This window comes from Chlorocebus sabaeus, chromosome 11 (genome assembly GCF_047675955.1).
Source record: "Chlorocebus sabaeus isolate Y175 chromosome 11, mChlSab1.0.hap1, whole genome shotgun sequence".
In the NCBI taxonomy this organism is placed as follows: Eukaryota; Metazoa; Chordata; class Mammalia; order Primates; family Cercopithecidae; genus Chlorocebus; species Chlorocebus sabaeus.
The window spans coordinates 6,562,067-6,581,929 of record NC_132914.1 but is presented as its reverse complement, the minus strand read 5'-3'; the positions used below and the strand labels follow the sequence as shown (position 1 = coordinate 6,581,929).

The following is a 19,863-nucleotide window of genomic DNA, read 5'->3' as shown; positions in this document are numbered from 1 at the left end:
CCCAGCCTCCAAGTCAAGGATCTCTGGGTGGTGGCTTAGGAGGACGAACCTTCTTTTTGGCCTTCCAGGACCTCCACAATTTGACCTCAGTTATACTTCCCTACTCAGTCCCTAGATGTGTCCCCATTCCCTGGGTCTGCCTCGATTTTCCTGACTCCATGCCTTTGCTCGAGCTGTTCCCCTCAGCTGGGTGCCTTGTCCTCCATCTCCACTTACCTCCTTCGAGGTCTTTCCTAGGACTGCCTCCTTCACGAAGCCTTTCCTAATAATCCCGCAGCCAGGCTGATCACTTTCCTCCCTGGTTGCAACAGCCTTGACCGCTATGTTTCTTTAAAAGGCACTCTTGTTCTGCCTATTACTGTTGATATTAGCATATGCTGCCTATGCCCGAGGGCAGGGACCAGCCTGACACAAGACTGGCATGGTGTTTGGGAATTGAACTGGATTGACTTGCTAGAGGACCCAGACAGAATGACTTGCAGGTAGACTGGCCTGTACTGCTCCATCCCTGACCAAAGGAACCACCTTTGCTTTTTAGATACCTGGCATTCTTCCGTAATTTCAGTTTGGCATTCCTGCTTGGCATGCAGCCCCAGAGAGGCTATGGAATTTTTTTTCTGTTTTTCAGACAGGGTCTCACTCTGTCACCCAGACTGGAGTGCAGTAGCACCACCACAGCTCTCTGCAGCCTAGACCTCCGAGGCTCAAGTGATCCTCCCACCTCCGCCTCCTTAGTAGCTGAGACTACAGGCACATGCCAACATACCCTGTAGTGAACAGAACATTGGATGAACAGATGGGTGAATAGAATATTGATATGGAAGTTAGACATAGAAGGGATAAACTGGGAGCTGCAGGAACACTTTGGAAGGACCAGTTACTACATAGGGGAGCCAGGGATGGCTTCTAGAGGAGGCAAGCTTTGTGCTGGGACTTGAGGGATGAGTAGTAGTCGGCTGGGTAGAGAAGGAGGGAAAGGGGCTGGACCAAGAGCTGTGGAATCTTTTCTTTTCTTTTCTTTCTTTCTTTTTTTGAGATGGAGTCTTGCTCTGTCACCCAGGCTGGAGTGCAGTGGTGGCGTGATCTCGGCTCACTGCAACCTCCGCCTTCTGGGTTCAAGTGATTCTCCTGCCTCAGCCTTCTGAGTAGCTGGGACTACAGGTGCCCGCCACCACGCACAGCTAATTTTTGGTATTTTTAGTAGAGACGGGGTTTCACCATGTTGTCCAAGATGGTCTTGATCTTTTGACCTCGTGACCCACTTGCCTCGGCCTCCCAAAGTGCTAGGATTACAGGCATGAGCGACCGCGCCCAGCCAAGGACTATGGAATCTTAACCAGACCTATAGGGTCTTTGTGGCTTAGGAGCCCCAGCAGGTTCCTTAGCAGGTGATGTTGGGGCCATGGCACCGAATGTCCCAGCTGTGGAAATGTTCCCCATCCTTCTCTCTTTCCAGGCTGCTCAGGCCTTCAGGAATGACAAGGGCATATCCAAAGTGAAAGATGTCTGGAGCCATTTTATTTCTTGGCCTTCTATCTTTGCCCCACTGCACCCGACAGCCATGGTCTCCCCTAGTGACCTCCCCTGGAAATGCAATGAAACCTCATTGCATTGTCTTGGTCTTTGGGGGCAGGAGCGGACAAGCCTCCAAGGCCTGGCCTTCCTTCCTGAGTCGGATGGGCCCCAAGTGGTCTTGTAGTCCAACACTTCTCCCCAAACGGGAGCGTGGGCTGATGCCCTTGGCAGACGGCTCCTACCTGTGCCCAACACCTCCATCAGTGCTTCTTCCAGGGTCAATGCCTTTGTTCAAGTGGCTCTGCTCAGTGAGTGGGGTCACTTCCTTCAAGTCCCCTTCCTTCCAGTGGTCATTTGATTTCCTCTCTCAGGTCTGCGCTGACACTGGGTCCTCTCAGGTTTATCCCACCTGAGGATGACTCAAACTTACATGCACATAGGCAGTTTAAGGCTCTGGGTCAACCCTTGCAAATGTCTTCAAAACTAGAACAGTCCTTCCCCCATGGCCAACTTCTACTAACTCTGTGGCCCTCGTCACTTAGCCCAGGGTCACAGCCAGTCCTCACTTAGGGCACATGTATTTTGAGGCCCATTTGCCCAGGGTGGCTGACTGTCTGGGCCCATCTCATGATGGCACACCTTGCCCAGCCCAGGCAGATGAGCTGGTATTCTCCTGTTAGAGTAGACACTAGCAGCACAACAGTCTTAAATCATCATTTCTAATTTAATTTGACAACCCTGACTTTCAGAAGTTCTTTCTCATCTCTGACCCAAATACTTCCAGCTTAAATTTAATTTCCTCGTGCTCTGGGGGAATACCCTTCTCTGTATCATGGACCCCTCTTTGGATAACTGAACCATAGTTTCAGTCATTTTAGCAGGTTTAGAAACCCTGGATCCTTTTGCCTTCCTTCAGAGACTATGTTCTGAGTTTGGGTTCATACAGGCAGACAACAAGGTCTGAGGAACCACCCTGTGCACCAGGCACTGGGTGAGATGCTCAGAAGATATCATTCCATTTCTCCTTACAGCAACCCAAGAGGCAGATGCTACCGGTATCATCCCACTTAGTTGGTGCAAGACTGAATCTCGGAGGTAAAATAGCTTCACCAAGGTCACAAAGCCAGGATGTGGAAGAGCTGGCTCAATTCCTGTATCTAACAAGGCTTTAGAGAGGATATTTGGTCCAGCCGCCAACTGCCAAACTGGAGACCACTGTGAGTATGTAGGGCAGATGTCTGCCTCTGACTTCGCATCCACTTTGTGTCGCGTTCTACCTTAATTTTGTATTAATCATTTCTGCCTGCCTAAATGACCTTCAGTTACGGATCTCTGCCTCCCTTACTGCTCATGCACTTGTTAGTTTGTTGTTTTTAGAGGACAAATGCACCGTGCAGGGCTCAGAGGCTTGGAGTCATCTCTGTCTCAGGCCAGGGTCTTTGTTCATAGGGAAGCCCTTCATCAGGCTTTAGGGGCAGCTGGATTTGATTTGTCTGTATCTCCATCCTTGTATGTAAAACGAGGATAAAATAACTAAATTTTGGAATCATTGGATCATTATAATAATAACAATAGCTAACTATTTTTTTCCTTTTAAGAGACAGGGTCTTGCTTTGTCATCCAGGTTGGAGTGCAGTGGTGCGATCATGGCTCACCGCAGCCTCAACCTTCTGGGCTCAAGTGATCCTCCCACCTCAGCCTCCCAAGCAGCTGAGACCACAGGTGTGTGCCACCACACCTGGCTGATTTTTAATTTTTTATAGAGAAGGGGGTCTCCCTCTCTGCCTAGGTTTGTCTTGAATTCCTGGCCTCAAGAGATCCTCCTGACTTGGCCTCCCAAAGTGCTTAGATTACAGGCATGAGCCACTGCGCCCAGCCAGAGCTAGCTTATTAAAGCAACAACTATGTGCAAGATACATAGTTTATATGTTTTATTTTATTTAATCCTCACAAAAATCCTATGAGGTAGATACTATCATACTCCTATCACAGGGGAGGAAACAGGCTCAGAGAAGTTATATGACATGTTCAAGATGACAAAGCTAGCAAGAAAAAAAAGTGAGGATTTGAACTCACTTGTCTCATTCCTAAGCTGGCACCTTTGACTACTATCCAATAGGAAAATAAACAAGTTGCTTTAGGTAAGCCTGGTGTATGGAAAGGAAACCAGATAAAACTGACTGCCTTGTTTCAGCCCTAAAGGTCATCTCATCATTTGAAGACACAAGAAATCCAACTCCTAAAGCTTTGAAAAGTATTTACTGAAGGCTGCTGGCCAGGGCTGGTCTTTACTGAAGGCTGCTGACTGGAGCCCAAGCCCAGGGCTCTGTTGCTGATTATACAGCATCATTTCCTAACAGGCATCTTCACTCTTCTCTCCCCAAAATATTCTTCCTCGTAGTATCTATTCAGTCCTCTCCTCTCCTGCTCCCTCTTCTGTCTCCTTCCAACCCCTTTTCCTGATCTTCCCCCTCCGGTGGCTCCATTCCCTTTCCTTTATGGAGCCATCTACTCTTGTCCTTTGGCAATCTCGTCTGCCTTTCTGCTCAGTAAAACAAAGATGGCTCACCCACAGTCCTCAAAAGGAGGATAGTAAATCCATGTAACAATGAAATACTGGGCCGGGCGCAGTGGCTCAAGCCTGTAATCCCAGCACTTTGGGAGGCCGAGACGGGTGGATCACGAGGTCAGGAGATCGAGACCATCCTGGCTAACACGGTGAAACCCCCTCTCTACTAAAAAAAAATACAAAAAACTAGCCTGGCGAGGTAGTGGGCGCCTGTAGTCCCAGCTACTCAGGAGGCTGAGGCAGGAGAATGGCGTGAACCCGGGAGGCGGAGCTTGCAGTGAGCTGAGATCCGGCCACTGCACTCCAGCCTGGGCAACAGAGCGAGACTACGTCTCAAAAAAAAAAAACAAAAAAAAACAATGAAATACTGTTGTCCTCAGCATGCTGGGCTCTCAATGCCTGGCCAAGGCAGATAAAAGGAAATCCTAAGGGGCTGAGGGGACAACAGAGAGGGGATTTAGAAAACTGCTTTCCTCAGGCCGGGCATGGTGGCTCACACCTGTAATCCCAGCACTTTGGGAGGCCGAGGAGGGCAGATCACAAGGTCAGGAGATCGAGACCATCCTGGCTAACACGGTGAAACCCTATCTCTACTAAAAATACAAAAAATTAGCCGGGTGTGGTGGCACGCACCTGTAGTCTCAGCTACTCAGGAGGCTGAGGCAGGAGAATCACTTGAACCCAGGAGGTGGAGGTTGCAGTGAGCCAAGACTGCGTCACTGCACTCCAGCCTGGGTGACACAGAGCAAGACTCCGTCTCAAAAACTTAAAAAAAAAAAAAAAAAAAAAAAAAAAAAAAACTACTTTCTTCACAGGCCCTGCATTCTGTCTATTTTCCTTCCCTTCCCTCCGTCAGTACCTGGGGGAGGAGGAAGAGGAGGTGCGGGTATACAACCCTCCTTACTATCTGACTCAACTCTGCACATTCTCCAAGACCTGAATCAATTCCTGCCCAGACCCTCCTGGACCAACGTGGTCCACAGTACCTCCCCTGCCCCGATTCCTGCTCCATTTGCCCCTCTTACGTTTGCCTTACCTTTCTTGCTACCAAACATTCATGGTGGGTGTCTTGGCTCCTTATCTTGGCCGTAAACTCTTTAAAAGCAGGACCTTGCTCTTTCATAGTGCCAGGCCAGGTGGAACTTGACATAGATGCTAATTAAAGATTTGCTTGGGAGATGACTGTGGAGTAAGACCTCTAGGAGTGAGGTATTTGGAGTTTGCATTCGGGCTCCATCACTATGGTTGCTTGTCCCTGATTTTTTACATCTCTGAGTGTCTATGCCATTTGGTAAGATCCTCCCTCAGTGACTCTGCGCTTGGCCTTGTGATTCGCTTGGGCCAATAGAATGTGGCAGAAGTGATGACGGACTCGTTCTAGTCTTGGAGCTCCAAAGGCTTTGTCCATATTTTCTCGGAAGCTTCCCACCATGATGAGGAGCAAGCTCAGGAGGACAAGAGACCACGTGCAGGAGCGTAAGTCATCCTAGCTCAGGCCATCCTAGACCAGGCGAGGAAAGCTGACCCATAGCCACAAACACATGAGGGAGCCCAGCCGAAATCTGACTAACTTGGACCAAATCAGCAGAATGACTTAGCCAACCTGATTGATTCAATGTGCCAAAGTACATTTTTATTGTTATTAGCCTGTTAGTACATATTTTATGGGTGCTTGTTACGCAGCACTAATGTGGTGTTGGAGAATGGATACAACCATTTACCAGCTCTGTGATCTTGGGAAAGTCATTTAATTGCTATACTCCTTTTTTTTTTTTTTTTGAGACAGGTCTTGCTGTGTTTCCCAGGATGGAGTGCAGTGGCGTGATCTCGGCTCACTGCAATCCCTGTCTCTCAGGCTCCGGTGATCCTTCTGCCGCAGCCCCCAAGCTGCTGGAAATACAGGGGTGCGCCCCCATGCCTGGTTAATTTTTGTATTTTTAGTAGAGATGGAGTTTCACGTTGTTGGTCAGGCTGGTCTCTGACTCCTGACCTCAAGTGATCCACCCACCTCGGCCTCCCTAAGTGCTGGGATTACAGGCGTGAGCCACCACACGCAGCTGATTGCTGTATACCTCAACTTCCTTGTCTGTAAAGTGGGAACGTAGTGGACACTGTTGACAGCTTCAGCTGAGTCTCCTCTCCCAGTGATTGCTTCAGCTAAAGAATTGCTTCACTCAAGATCTGCGCCCTTTGCTGGGACCACCTGTATCCACTCAGCGGCTGATGTGGAAGCATAAAAGTCTGGGCCCCTTGTTCCAGCTGGGGTAACTCTGCAGGGCTGTCCTAGCTGCAGAGCTGCCTGTGGCTAGGGCCTTGGTGATGACTGCATCATCCTCCTGCTTCCCCCTCTGCCTAATCCTGCTTCATTTCTTCAAGGGTCAAATTCAAGAGACTTCCAAATCAACCTCTTACATTCATATCCCCATCTTAGAATCTGATTTCCTGGAACTAACCTGTGGGAAGTGGATACCAGTGACTACGTAGCAAAATCTGGCCAATGAGAAAAAAGCAGGTATGTTCCCTAAGACTGTTTTGCCTGTGGCCGGGCTCGGTGGCTCACACCTGTAATCCTAGCACTCTGGGAGGCCGAGGCGGGTGGATTGCCTGAGCTCAGGAGTTCATGACCAGCCTGGGCAACACGGTAAAACCCCGTCTTTACTAAAATACAAAACATTAGCTGGGCGTGGTGGTGTGCGCCTGTAATCCCAGTTACCCTGGAGGCTGAGGCAGGAGAAATCACTTGAACCTGGGAGGCTGAGGTTGCCGTGAGTCCAGATCATGCCACTGTACTCCAGCCTGGGCCATAGAGCGAGACTCCATCTCAAAAAAAAAAAAGACTGTTTTGCCTTCAAATTTTGGATCTGTTACTACTACCAAAAGCATTTTGAAAAACTGCATACATCTTTGTATACTTTTGAATCTAAAATCTTTCTTTATATTTTAAAATGTAACATTTAGCATATTATTGTTGACATTTAAGATGAAATAATTCTCTTTAACTTTTTATTTAAAAAATTCAAAGTTTTAGGAATTTGCAAGAATAATATAATGACCTTTTGTATACCCTTTACCTAGACTTGTCAGTTACTGATATTTTGCCCCATTTGGTCTCTCACATTCTATCACTAGAATTACTGATATATAATTAAAACAGAAATATATATATATATATGTTTTTTTTTTTTTTTTTTTTTTTTTGGAGATAAGGTCTTTCTCTGTTGCCCAGGCTGGAATGCAGTGGCGTGATCATGGCTTACTGTAGCCTTGACCTCCCTGGACTCAAGTGATCCTCTCAGCCTCCCAGGTACCTGGGACCACAGGCACCTACCACTGCACCTGGCTAATTTTTGTATTTTTTGTAGAGACAAAGTTTCAGTATGTTGTCCAGGATGGTAGAAATATATTTTAAATATATATTCAACTTAAAAAGAAAAATTTAATTGAGATTGTACCCTTCCCCAGTGAGATGGACAGAGCTTCCCCTGTACCCCAACATTTTTTCAAGGAGAGGCAACATGTGCAGGGGTTTGGCTCATGTGTGGATTGAGGCAGCCTTGGTCTGAATCTTGGTTTTGCTACTTATGGGCTGTGTGGTCTTAGACAGGTTGTTTAACCTCTTTGTGCCACAGAATCTTCATCTTTGTGTCTACGTCATATGGTTGTGGTGAGGACCAAATGAGTTAATATATAAAGTACTTAGAACATTACCTGACATATTGTAAGTATGGTTTATGTTTATGGTATAATAGAATGTACCAGTGGATGAATAATTATTTATTGCTAGAATAATTAGGGTGCACAGCAAATTAACAAGAAGATATATCACTAGTAAGTCAGAGGTTTCCAAAAGATGTATTCATGATCATTGTTCAATGCATTATTTACAGTAGAATCACATCTCAGTGGTAAGTTAATCTAAGAGCATGGTAGGAATAAATAAATGAGCAGAGAAGTGATTGATAAATGATAGCAAATTGGAGACATGTAAAAACATTTTTTTTTTTAATGACTGAGGCTAAGCTTAGTGGCTCACGCTTGTAATCCCAGCACTTTGGGAGACTGAGGCAGCTGGATCACTTGACGCCAGGAGTTCAAGACAGTCTGGACAACATGGTGAAACCCTTCTATAAAAAGTACAAAAATTAGCCCGGTGTGGTGGCTCCCACCTGTAGACCCAGCTACTTGGGGGGCTGAGGTGGAAGGATCGCTTGAGCCTGGGAGGTGGAGGTTGCAGTGAGTCAAGATCACAGCCTGGGTGACAGAGTGAGACCCTGTCTCAAAAAAAAAAAAAGAATGTGACTTTCCATTATTCAATAATTGGGAGCAAAACGGAATGAAGATTTTTTTTCCTACAAGTCTTAGTAAATATAGAACACTAAAGTGCCTTTGATATATGTTCCTTTTTTTGGAGGATGCAATGTTCATTTCTTGCTAGTAAATGTGAAACTTTTTACTTCCCCCTTTTTTTTCTTTTTTCTTTTTTTTTTTTGGAGACAGAGTCTCGCTCTGTCACCTAGGCTGGAGTGCAGTAGGTGCGATCTTGGCTCACTGCAACCTCCACCTCCTGGGTTCAAGCGTTTCTCCTACCTCAGTCTTCTGAGTAGCTGGGATTACAGGTGCCCGCCGCCCATGCCCGGCTAATTTTTGTATTTTTAGTAGAGACGGGGTTTCAACATGTTAGTCAGGCTGGTCTTGAACTCCTGACCTCGTGATCCGCCCACCTCAGCCTCCCAAAGTGCTGGGATAACAGGCGTGGACCACTGCACCTGGCCTCACTTCCCCGTTCTTGAAGTTGTGCAAAATATTTGGAGAAGAGCAGCCCCGCCAGGATGGCAGACAGCCTGGCCCTGGACTCTGTGGGCTCAGAAGCTGCTCTGTGGCAGATCTGCCTCGAGCTTCACAGGAGCTCGGCATTGTCCGGGTGCTTTTAAGAATCATGATGATCTTTAAGATAAATAGATAAGACCTGGAGCTCTGCCTCGATAAGCGAGCTTATCACATGCATGATGTAAGGTGCTATCACTATCAGTATTTACTACCTGACTCTCCCTCAGCACTCCAGTATTCCTGGGGAGCTTTGGGGATATGGAAAGTAATATTGTCCCTACTCCTACTCCTGCTGCATCCTGTCTGAGCCCACAGCATCCCAACACATCTTCTTCACTTCACATTTTGCCCTTTACAAAAATATATACAGGACAGAGAAGACATGAAGACCTACAAGAGGTTTGTGGTGATTTCATTAAAAGAAGACTCGCCCACACCGGTATCATTATTATTTATTTTTAAAAATTTTATTTCAATAGCGTTTGGGGAACAGGTGGTGTTTGGTTACCTGGATAAGTTCTTTAGTGAGTGGTGGTTTCTCAGATTTTGGTACACTCATCACCTGAGCAGTGTACACTGTACCCAATAGTAGTCTTTTATCCCTCACCCCCTCCCGCCCTTCCCCCTGAGTCCCCAAAGTCCATTATATCATTCTTACGCCTTTGCCTCCTCCTAGCTTAGCTCCCCCACTTATGAGTGAGAACATATGATGTTTGGTTTTCCATTCCTGGGTTACTTCACTTAGAATCATGGTCTCCAACTCCATAAACATATCACATTTTCTTTATCCACTCGTTGGTTCAACTCAAACTGATATTATGAAGCATCCTTTTTTCAAGGCCATGACGCTTTTACACTCCAAGCATTCTATCTTAAAATTTGGGAAAGTTGAGACGTTGTGTGCTGCCTCAAGTATTCTATGTGGCGTGGGTTATTATTATGATTGTTTGTAGACACAGGTTCTTGTTATGCTCAAGAGAGCCACCTGCCTGGCCTCCCAAAGTGCTGGGATTACAGGCATAAGCCACCGCACCTGACCAGCATGGATTATTTCTTAACACCCCCTTTCTCTACAAAAGTTATTTTCAGCAATAATAATGAATTGAAGTTTTCATATTGGCCCTCATAAAACAAAAATATTACAACTTGTAATTTGCTTTCCATTTCACTTTTTTTTTTTTTTTTTTTTTAAGACAGAGTCTTGCTCTGTCACCCAGGCTAGAGTGCAATCTCAGCTCACTGCAACCTCCGTCTGCTGGGTTCAAGTGGGTCTTGTGCCTCAGCCTCCCGAGTAGCTGGGATGACAGGCACGTGTCACCACGCCCAGCTAATTTTTGTATTTTTAGTACAGACAGGGTTTCACCATGTGGGCCAGGCAGGTCTTGAACTCCTGGTCTTAAGTGATCCTCCCACCATGGCCTCCCACAGTGCTGGGATACAGGCGTGAGCCACCACACCTGACCTCCTTTTCGTTGTTTTAAATTTTTAACACAAATAAAAAGTCCAAGTAGACAAGAGGAAAATAACTCAAGTTATTCCTTTGTCTTTGCAATCATGGCACCATCATTGTGTGTTTTGAATCTACCATTGAAAGGCAGAGATATGTGGTTCTGTTCGTGGAAAAAAGGGTCTTGATCCAGAGCCCAGAGGGTTCTGGGATCTCGTGCAGGAAGGAATCAAGGCAAGTCACAGAGTGCAGTAAGAAGAGAGTTTATCGAAAGCTATTCTGTTACCCAGGAGGGCGTCCTCAGGAAGCAAGCAGAGGACTGCCCCGGCTTTGTTTTAAGTTTTTCTCATATGGGGGTCTGGTCAATATAAAGGTTAAACTAAGCTGTGTCTACATATGGGTGAGCAGACTGCATGAGAGAGTTGATAACTCTGTTGATTTAAAGAAAACTCTCCGTGACGTTTTAGTGTGTAAGTATTAATACATCAGTGTGTAACTATGATTGTCTTCAGAGCATATGTTGATATGGGTATCGGGACATGTGGACTCTCCATTGTTGTTGGAGTGGGTCTTTGTAGGCATCTTTAGACTGTTTCCTCAACTATAAACACACCGTGACTATAGGCTGTGAGCAGCAAGGAATGTGCCTGTCTAGTGTGTGTGCGCGTGTGTGTGTGTGTGTGTGTGTGCGCCTTTCTAGTTTTGAGATGGAGTTGATTGCCCGGGTGCCGTGGCTCATACCTATAATCCCAGCACTTTGGGAGGCCGAGTCGGGAGGATTACTTAAGACCGGGAGTTGAGACCAGCCAGGCAACATGGGGAGACCCTGTCTCTAAATTTAAAAAATATATAGATAGATGGAGTTGAGTGTGAAATGGTGTCACTGGCTCCCCCAAGCTCCTGCTTCCATAGCAGCTCCATAGGGACAGAGGCGCTGACCAGCCAGAAGGAAGAAACCCGTGTAGCTGAGTCTGCGGGTGTCAGGGGCTCACTGTATAACGGGAGTTTTCAGCTTTAATTTCTGCATAGGAGATAATGATATTTAAATGCTAAGTTATAAAAACAAGTTGGGGCCGGGCGCGGTGGCTCACGCCTGTAATCCTAGCACCTTGGGAGGCCGAGACGGGCGGATCACAAGGTCAGGAGATCAAGACCATCCTGGCTAACACGGTGAAACCCTGTGTCTACTAAAAAATACAAAAAAAACTAGCCGGGCGAGGTGGCGGGCGCCTGTAGTCCCAGCTACTTGGGAGGCTGAGGCAGGAGAATGGCGTGAACCCAGGAGGCGGAGCTTGCAGTGAGCTGAGATCCGGCCACTGCACTCCAGCCTGGGTGACAGAGCGAGACTCCGTCTCAAAAAAAATAATAATAAAAAAAGTAAATAAATAAAAACAAGTTAACTTGAAGTTCACATATTATTTATTTATTTATTTATTTTGAGACGGAGTCTTACTCTGTCACCCAGGCTGGAGTGCAGTGGCCTCATCTCAGCTCACTGACTCCCAGGTTCAAGTGAATCTCCCGCCTCAGCCTCCTGAGTCAATGGGATTACAGGCGTGCACCATCACGCCTGGCTAATTTTTGTATTTTTAGTAGAGATGGGATTTCACCATGTTGGCCAGGCTGGTCTCGAACTCCTAACCTCAGGTGATCCGCCTGCCTTGGCATCCCAAAGTGCTGGGATTACAGGCGTGAGCCACCGCGCCCGCCTGGCCGAAGTTCACCTATAATGAAAACTCAGTGGTAATGACAGCATTTATTTAGATTTAGAACTTAGACCAATAAAATACATTCTCAGGGAGAAATGTTCTATCACTGACATTGTTTAGGATTGCTGGCCCAGGGGATAACAAAGAGCCTTCGGTTGGTTGGTTACTCTTTTACAATTCTCTAGGGACAATGCAGCCTCTGTTCCCTGCCTTGGCCGTGGTGGGAACACGGTTTCCACTACCCTGCGATTGCCTACCACTGATAAGAGGTCTACCTTTCTCTTACAAAGTGGCGGAAGGATGACTCATGTCAAAAGGCTGGTGGGACGCCAGCCAGCATGAGCCCTTGACCCCTCTCCTACTTCGTTCCTATCCTGTCCTGTCTCCATCCTGCTGTCTGGACAGGAGATGTTGCAGTCCTGGACCTTGACACTGAGAGACTTGCGCTAGGGCTGGCATACCAGAAGGAGCCCAGGACCCTGGCTCATCAGCACTCCATGGAAAGTGCTCCGTCTTCAGACTGTGAGGGAGAAGTAAGATCTCATCGTTTCTGGGGTCTCACTCTCCCACCCAGGCTGGAGTGCAGTGGTGAGATCGCGGCTCACTGTCACCTGCACCTCCTGGTTCAAGCAATTCTCCTGCCTCAGCCTTCCGAGCGGCTGGGATTACAGGTGTGCACCACCATGCCCAGCTAATTGTTGTATTTTTAGTAGAGACAGGGTTTCGCCATGTTGGCCAGGCTGGTCTTGAACTCCTGACCTCAAGTGATCCATTGGCCTCGGCCTCCCAAAGTGGTGGGATTACAGGCGTGAGCCACCGTGCCTGGCCCTCTTTTCTGAGGTTTCTGACACTTTCAGGTATCAGGGACATTTATGCCGGAGTCCTGACATTTAAGCTGAGGTCTGTAGAATGAATAGGTATTTTCTGAGTAAGAAGAGGGAAGAGAATTTCAAGGAGTTGGGGGCTTGGGTAGAAAAGCTAAGAGCCAGGAGACCACATGGTGAGTTTGAGGAATGGAAAGAAGCTTTGGATGGGGGAGTTCAGAGTGCCAGGGCATCTGGAATAGGAACCCCAGAAGGACTTACCTGCGCAAATTATTGATCCGTGCTCATTGGCATTGCCTAATATTATGTTTGGGAGTTCTGGGGTGCTAGGAGGTTCTTACAGGCCAAACCATGAAATCCAGGGCCTCACCTTCCTAGGGTTGCCCCAGGCAACCTCTGTTTGTAAAGAATCCTGTTTATTATCTACTGACTCATGGTCATCTATGGTTTCTATGGTTTCCGCCAACAATGAAGCATAAATCCATACCTAGAGGGTGGGGTCTACAAGGTGGGGCTGTCCTCTCCCTTTTCTGGCTCAGAGCTCCTCACAGCTTCCCAGCCTGCCATGGGGGGTGGGGGTGGGGGGAGTGTCTTTGTTTGTGGAATCTCAGATGTGGAGCTCCTTGGGAAGCTGGGACAAGCAACCAAGTGGAGAGAGGGGACAGATCTCTGCAGTCAGGGCTGGGGCCACATCCATTGAGTGAGAGAGAACTGGGCTGCTCTAAGCTAATCAGAAGCCCTGTTCCCTCGCATACTAGAAGAGGAGCCCAGGAGATGGAGAGAGAGACTCCAGGAAGAGTTAGAGCAGGATTAGGAGACCTGGCCCCTTTCTTCACCAGGGACAAGCAGAGTTTGTTCCCCAAAGCTGTGGCAGATATATACATGCAAAGCTGGGAGGAGCAGTTGTTTGGCAACTGGCAGAGACGTATATATGATGTATACAGGAACCAAGAGAAAGAGAAGCCGGAGGGACAGGTAGACTTTGAAAAGATTATTTCGTTTCACACATTTGCACAAAGCCAAGGTTACAAAGCATTTGTGCATCTATTTTCTCATTTGCTTGTCATAGAAACCCTGTGAGGAAGCCAGGGCAAGAAATATCAATCCATTTGAAAATGAGTAAACATTGGCTGATAAAGGTTGCTTAACATAGCCAAGGTCAAAAACAGGACTAGAATTTAGAGCTCCTGATTCATAGTTCAGTGCTTTCTTTAAACTTTTTTTTTTTTTTAAATAGAGATGGGTCTGTCTATGTTGTCCAGGCTTGTCTTTAACTGTTAGGCTCAAGCAATCCTCCTGCCTTGGCTTTCCAAAGTGTTGGGATTACAGGCTTGAGCCACCACACCTGGCCCAGTGCTCGCTTTTCCTCCCTCCTTCCCTCCCTCACCCCCCCTTCCTTCCTTCCTTTCCTTCCTTCTTTCCTTCTCTCTCTCTCTCTCTCTCTCTCTCTCTCTCTCTCTCTCTCTCTCTCTCTTTCTTTTTTGACAGAGTCTTGAGCCACCACATCTGGCCTAGTGCTCTTTCTTTTCTTTCTTTTTCTTTTTTTTTCAGAGTCTTGCTCTGTCATCCAGGCTGGAGTGCAATGGCAGGATCTCAGCTCACTGCAACCTCCACCTCCTGGGTTCAAGCAATTCTCCTGCCTCAGCCTCCCAAGTAGCTGGGATTACAGGTACCTGCCACCACGCCCAGCTAATGTTTTTGTATTTTTATTAGAGACGGGGTTTCACCATGTTGGCCAGCCTGGTCTCAAACTCCTAACCTCAGGTGATCCACTCGCCTCGGCCTCCCAAAGTGCTGGGATTACAGGTGTGAGCCACCGTGCCTGGCCGCCCAGTGCTCTTTCTACCAAATAAATGTCTCAAACTTGGGCCTCCATGGGCTATTTTAATGGGTGTTTAATACACAAAATGCCAAAATTTTGGGTCAACTTAAAAAATGGTCAGCTGGGCACTGCCGGTGGGTCATGTCTGTAGTCTGTGCACTTTGGGAGGCCAAGGTGGGCGGATCACTTGAGGTCAGGAGTTCATGACCAGCCTGGCCAATATGGCAAAACTCCGTCTCTACTAAAAATACAAAAATTAGCCGGGCATAGTGGTGGGCAGCTGTAATCCCAGCCACTTGAGAAGCTGGGGTGGGAGAATCACTTGAACCTGGGAGGCGAAGGTTGCAGTGAGCCAAGATCATGCCACTGCACTCCAGCTTGGGTGATAGAGTAAGACCCTGTCTTAGGAAAAAAAAAAAAAATGTCCCTGCCGGCGTGGTGCTGCACCATCTGTGGTCCCAGTTGCCTGCAGAGGCTGAGGTGGTCAGATTGCTTGAGCCTGGGAGGTCAAGGCTGCAGTAAGCTATGATGACACCACTGTATTCCAGCCTGGGCATCAGGGCAAGACCCTGTCTCAAAAACAATTTTGTCTCAAATTTTAAAATAATGTATTAAAACACTAAAAAAGTAACAACAGTGTCTCTGTTTTAAATCAAGGAGAAGGACATTGTCATCAGTAGATTATTTAAATTCAGCTTGGTGTCAGACTTTGGGAATGACATCCAGTGCTTTGTGGCTGTTAGACAGTCCTAGATAAGCTGATGAAACTTGAACTCAGAACTGTGGCGGACATCCTCAGGGAGGGTGATTTGCCACACCACCAGGACCTACGCCTGTAAGCACACTACACTCAAAATTTGGAAGATTGTTTTAACCCGGGGTGATGGTGGCAAATAGATTTCTTATCCCACCCTTGGCTTCGTTGGAAAGTATTTCATGTTCTGATGTTGAATTTCAACTGTTTTTTTATTGTGGTAACATATGCATAACATGAAGTTTACTTTTTAATCTCAGTGGTTTTAAAATATATTCAATAATATGTTTTTGATTTCTTTCTAAAAAAAAAAAGTCCAATGTTAGGAAATAGTAAAGCGTTGATGATGCAACTGTGCCAGAGTTCTAAGTTCAAGAAATCCTGGTATTTTATTTCTAACATGAAGGTTGTAAAATACTGGTCCTGAGTCATAGGTTCTGGTGTGTCACTAAGATATACTACATGAACAAACCCTTTGCAATGAAATGAATGCTCTTCATTAGCATATCGATGTCACAAATGTCATCCTGCCTTTAAGAAAACTTGTGTGATGGAAAGGAAGAAGTAAAGCTATCTGTGTTTGCAAATGTCATGATATTATATATAGAAAACCCTAAGGAATCTACAAAAATAATTAGAATCTACAAAAAATAATTAGAGCTATAAACCAGTTCAGCAGAGTTGCAGGATACAAGATCAGTTACATTACTAGTTCCGGGCTTTTCTATATACAAAAATCAGTTGCATTTCTAGGCACTAGTGATGAACAACCCGAATGTGAAGTTAAGAAGACTGTCTACTCAGAATAGTATCAAAATGAATAGAATACTTTGGAATAAATTTAACCAAAGAAATGGAATAATTGCATACTAAAAAATATTGTTGAAAGAAATTAAACAAGGTCTAAATAAAATAAAAGGACAGCCTATGGTTATTGTCTAAAAACTTAATATTGTTAAGATGTTGATACCAAATTTATCTACAGAGTCCATGCAATCCCTGTTGAAACTGTCTCCCCAAACCCCAGAAATGGACGCGCTGATCCTAAAATTCCTACAGAATTGCATGGGACCTAAAAGAAACAAAACAATTTTGAAAAGGAACACAGTTAAAGGATTCATACTTCCTACCTTTCAAAACTTACGACACAGCTACTGTAATCAAGACGATGTGGTATTGGCATAAGGATAGATAAAGAGACGGCTGGAACAGAATCCGGTCCATACATCGGCCGGGTGCGGTGGCTCCCGCCTGTGATCCCAGCACTTTGGGAGGCCAAGGCGAGCGAATCACGAGGTCAGGAGATCAAGACCATCCTGGCTGACACGGTGAAACCCCGTCTCTACTAAAAATACAAAAAAATTGGCTGGGCGCGGTGGCTCACCCCTGTAATCCCAGCACTTTGGGAGGCTGAGGCAGGAAGATCACAAGGTCAGGAGTTCAAAACCAACCTGACCAACATAGTGAAACCCCCTCTCTACTAAAGATACAAAAACATTAGCCAGGCCCACATGGTGGCACATGCCTGTAATCCCAGCTACTCTGGAGGCTGAGGCAGGAGAATCGCTTGAACCTGGGAGGCAGGGGGCGCAGTGAGCCGAGATCGTGCCATTGCGCTCCAGCCTGGGCAATAAGAGTGAAACTCCATCTCAAAAAAAAAAAAAAAAGAATTTACCGGGCGTGGTGGCAGGCGCCTGTAGTTCTAGCTATGCGGGAGGCTGAGGCAGGAGAATGGGGTGAACCCAGGAGGCGGAGCTTGCAGTGAGCGGAGATCGCCCCACTGCACTGCACTCCAGCCTAGGCGATAGTGCAAGACTATGTCTCAAAAAATAATAATAATAATAATAATTCCTGTCCGCACATCTATGGTTGATTGACTTTTGCCAACGTTGCCAAAACCATTCAGTGGCAGAAAGAATCGCCTTTTCAACAAATGACGCTGAAACAAATCAATGTCCACATGCAAAAGAATGAATTTAGACTCATATCATACCATATATAAAACTTACAATACATCAAAGATCTAAATGCAAGAGCTAAAACTATAAAACTCTGAGAAGGAAACATAGGTGGAGCCTGGGCAACATAGTGAGACCCCGTCTCTACAAATAATAAAAAAAATTAGCCAGGCATGATGGTGTGCTACTTGGGAGGCTGAGGTGGGAGGAGCGCTTGCGCCTGGGAGATTGAGGCTGCAGTGAGCCGACTTTGCACCACTGTATTCCAGCCCGGGCAGTGGAAGAAGATCCTGTCTCCAAAAAAAAAAAAAAAAAAAAAAAGGGAAACAGGTGAAAATCTCCGTGACTTTAAATTAGGAAATGGTTTCTTAGAAATGAGCACAAGAATCAAAGAAAAAATAAGAGAAATCATACTTTACCAAAATTAAAAACATTGTGGGTTAAAGGATACCAATAAGAAAGTGAAAAGACAATCCACAGAATGGAAGACTATATTTGCAAAATATCTATCTGATGAGGGCCTAGCATTCAGGATATACAAAGAACTCTTTTTTTTTGTTTGTTTTGTTTTGTTTTTTGTTTGTTTTTTTTGTTTTTTTTTGGTGGACTCTCGCTCTGTCACCTAGGCTGGAGTGCAATAGTGCAATCTTGGCTCACCGCAACCTCCACCTCCTGGGTTCAAGTGATTCTCCTGCCTCAGCCTCTCGACTAGCTGGGGCTGCAGGCGCACACCACCAAGCCCGGCTATTTTGTTTGTTCGTTTGTTATTTTAGTAGAGACGGGATTTCACCATATTGGTCAGGTTGGTCTTGAACTCCTGACCTCAGGTGATCCACCCGCCATGGCCTCCCAAAATGCTGGGATTACAGGTGTGAGCCACTGCCCCTGGCCTATACAAAGAACTCTTACAACTCAACAATCAAGACAACACAATTTAAAAAATGGGCAAAGCATCTGAATAGGCGTATCTTCAAAGAAGGTATAGAAATGGCTAATGAACACATGAGAGGATGGTCAGCATCATTAGTTATTAGAGAAATGTAAATCAAAACCACAATGAGATATCCCTTCACATCCATTAGGATAGCTATATAATAAAATCAAGGAAAGCAACCAGTGTTGGTGTGAATATAGAGAAATCGGAACCCTCAGACACTGGCGCTGGGAATGTAAAATGATTCAGCTGTTTGGAATACAGTTTGGCAGCCCCTCAAAAGGTTAAATATAGAATCACCATATAACTCAGCAATTGCACTTGTTGGTATATATCTGAGAGAAGAGAAAACATGTTCACACAAAGACTTGTACATGCATGTTCACAGCAGCACTATTCATAATACCAAAAAGTAGAAACAGGCCGGGCACGGTGGCTCAAACCTGTAATCCCAGCACTTTGGGAGGCCGAAACGGGTGGATCACGGGGTCAGGAGATCGAGACCATCCTGGCTAACACGATGAAACCCCGTCTCTACTAAAAAATACAAAAAAACTAGCCGGGTGACGTGGCAGGCGCCTGTAGTCCCAGCTACTCGGGAGGCTGAGGCAGGAGAATGGCGTAAACCCGGGAGGCGGAGCTTGCAGTGAGCCGAGATCGCGCCACTGCACTCCAGCCTGGGCGACACAGCACGACTCTATCTCAAAATAAATAAATAAATACTTAGAAGCAGTTTTATCAAATGCCACTGTTGCATGTCACATAACAATAGCAACACACAAGAGCAATCACCATGATGTGTATGTGCTAGCAGAGTCCTTTTTTTTTTTTTTTTTGAGATGGAGTCTCGCTCTGTTGCCCAGGCTGGAGTGCAGTGGCACAATCTCGGCTCACTGCAATCTCCAACTGATTCTCCTGCCTCAGCCTCCAGAGTAGCTGGGATTACAGGCGCACACCACCATGCCTGGCTATTTGCGTGTGTGTGTGTGTGTGTGTGTGTGTGTGTGTGTGTGTGTGTGTGTGTATTTTTAGTAGAGACGGGGTTTCACCATGTTGGCCAGGCTGGTCTTGAACTCCTGACCTCATGATCCACCCACCTCAGCCTCCCAAAGTGTTGGGATTACAGGCATGAGCCACCACGCCCAGCGAGAGTCCTCTTCATGGCTGGCTAAACTCCTGATGTACAGACTGAAATGACCTTCATGTGACTCAGGCTGCAGTCACTAAGGACACATTCCTTTCAATGTGATCATGTGGAAACAGGCAGCATGTACAAGGGAATGCTTCCCTGTCACTCCAGCGCCCCACCCCACACACACACCATGAGGTACTCTGACCCTTGAAAGCAAAGGTGAACTGCATTTTGTTTTAATTTGACATTTTTTATTGAGATACAATTCACATAATTTAAAAGTTACCATTTTAGGACGGGTGGTGGCTCATGCCTGTAATCCCAGCACTTTGGGAGGCCGAGGCAGGCAGATCACAAGGTCAGGAGATCAAG

At 46.2% G+C, this 19,863-nt stretch overlaps 1 long non-coding RNA gene across 1 annotated transcript in view; it reads left to right on the top strand.

Moving 5' to 3' along the window:
- Positions 1-2,560: 2,560 nt before the first annotated feature.
- LOC140712726 (uncharacterized) overlaps positions 2,561-19,863 on the top strand; it is a 67,968-nt gene continuing 50,665 nt past the window's right edge. The window contains exon 1 of the long non-coding RNA XR_012094434.1: positions 2,561-2,732. This is a non-coding gene — a long non-coding RNA (uncharacterized lncRNA). The remainder of the gene's footprint in view (positions 2,733-19,863) is intronic.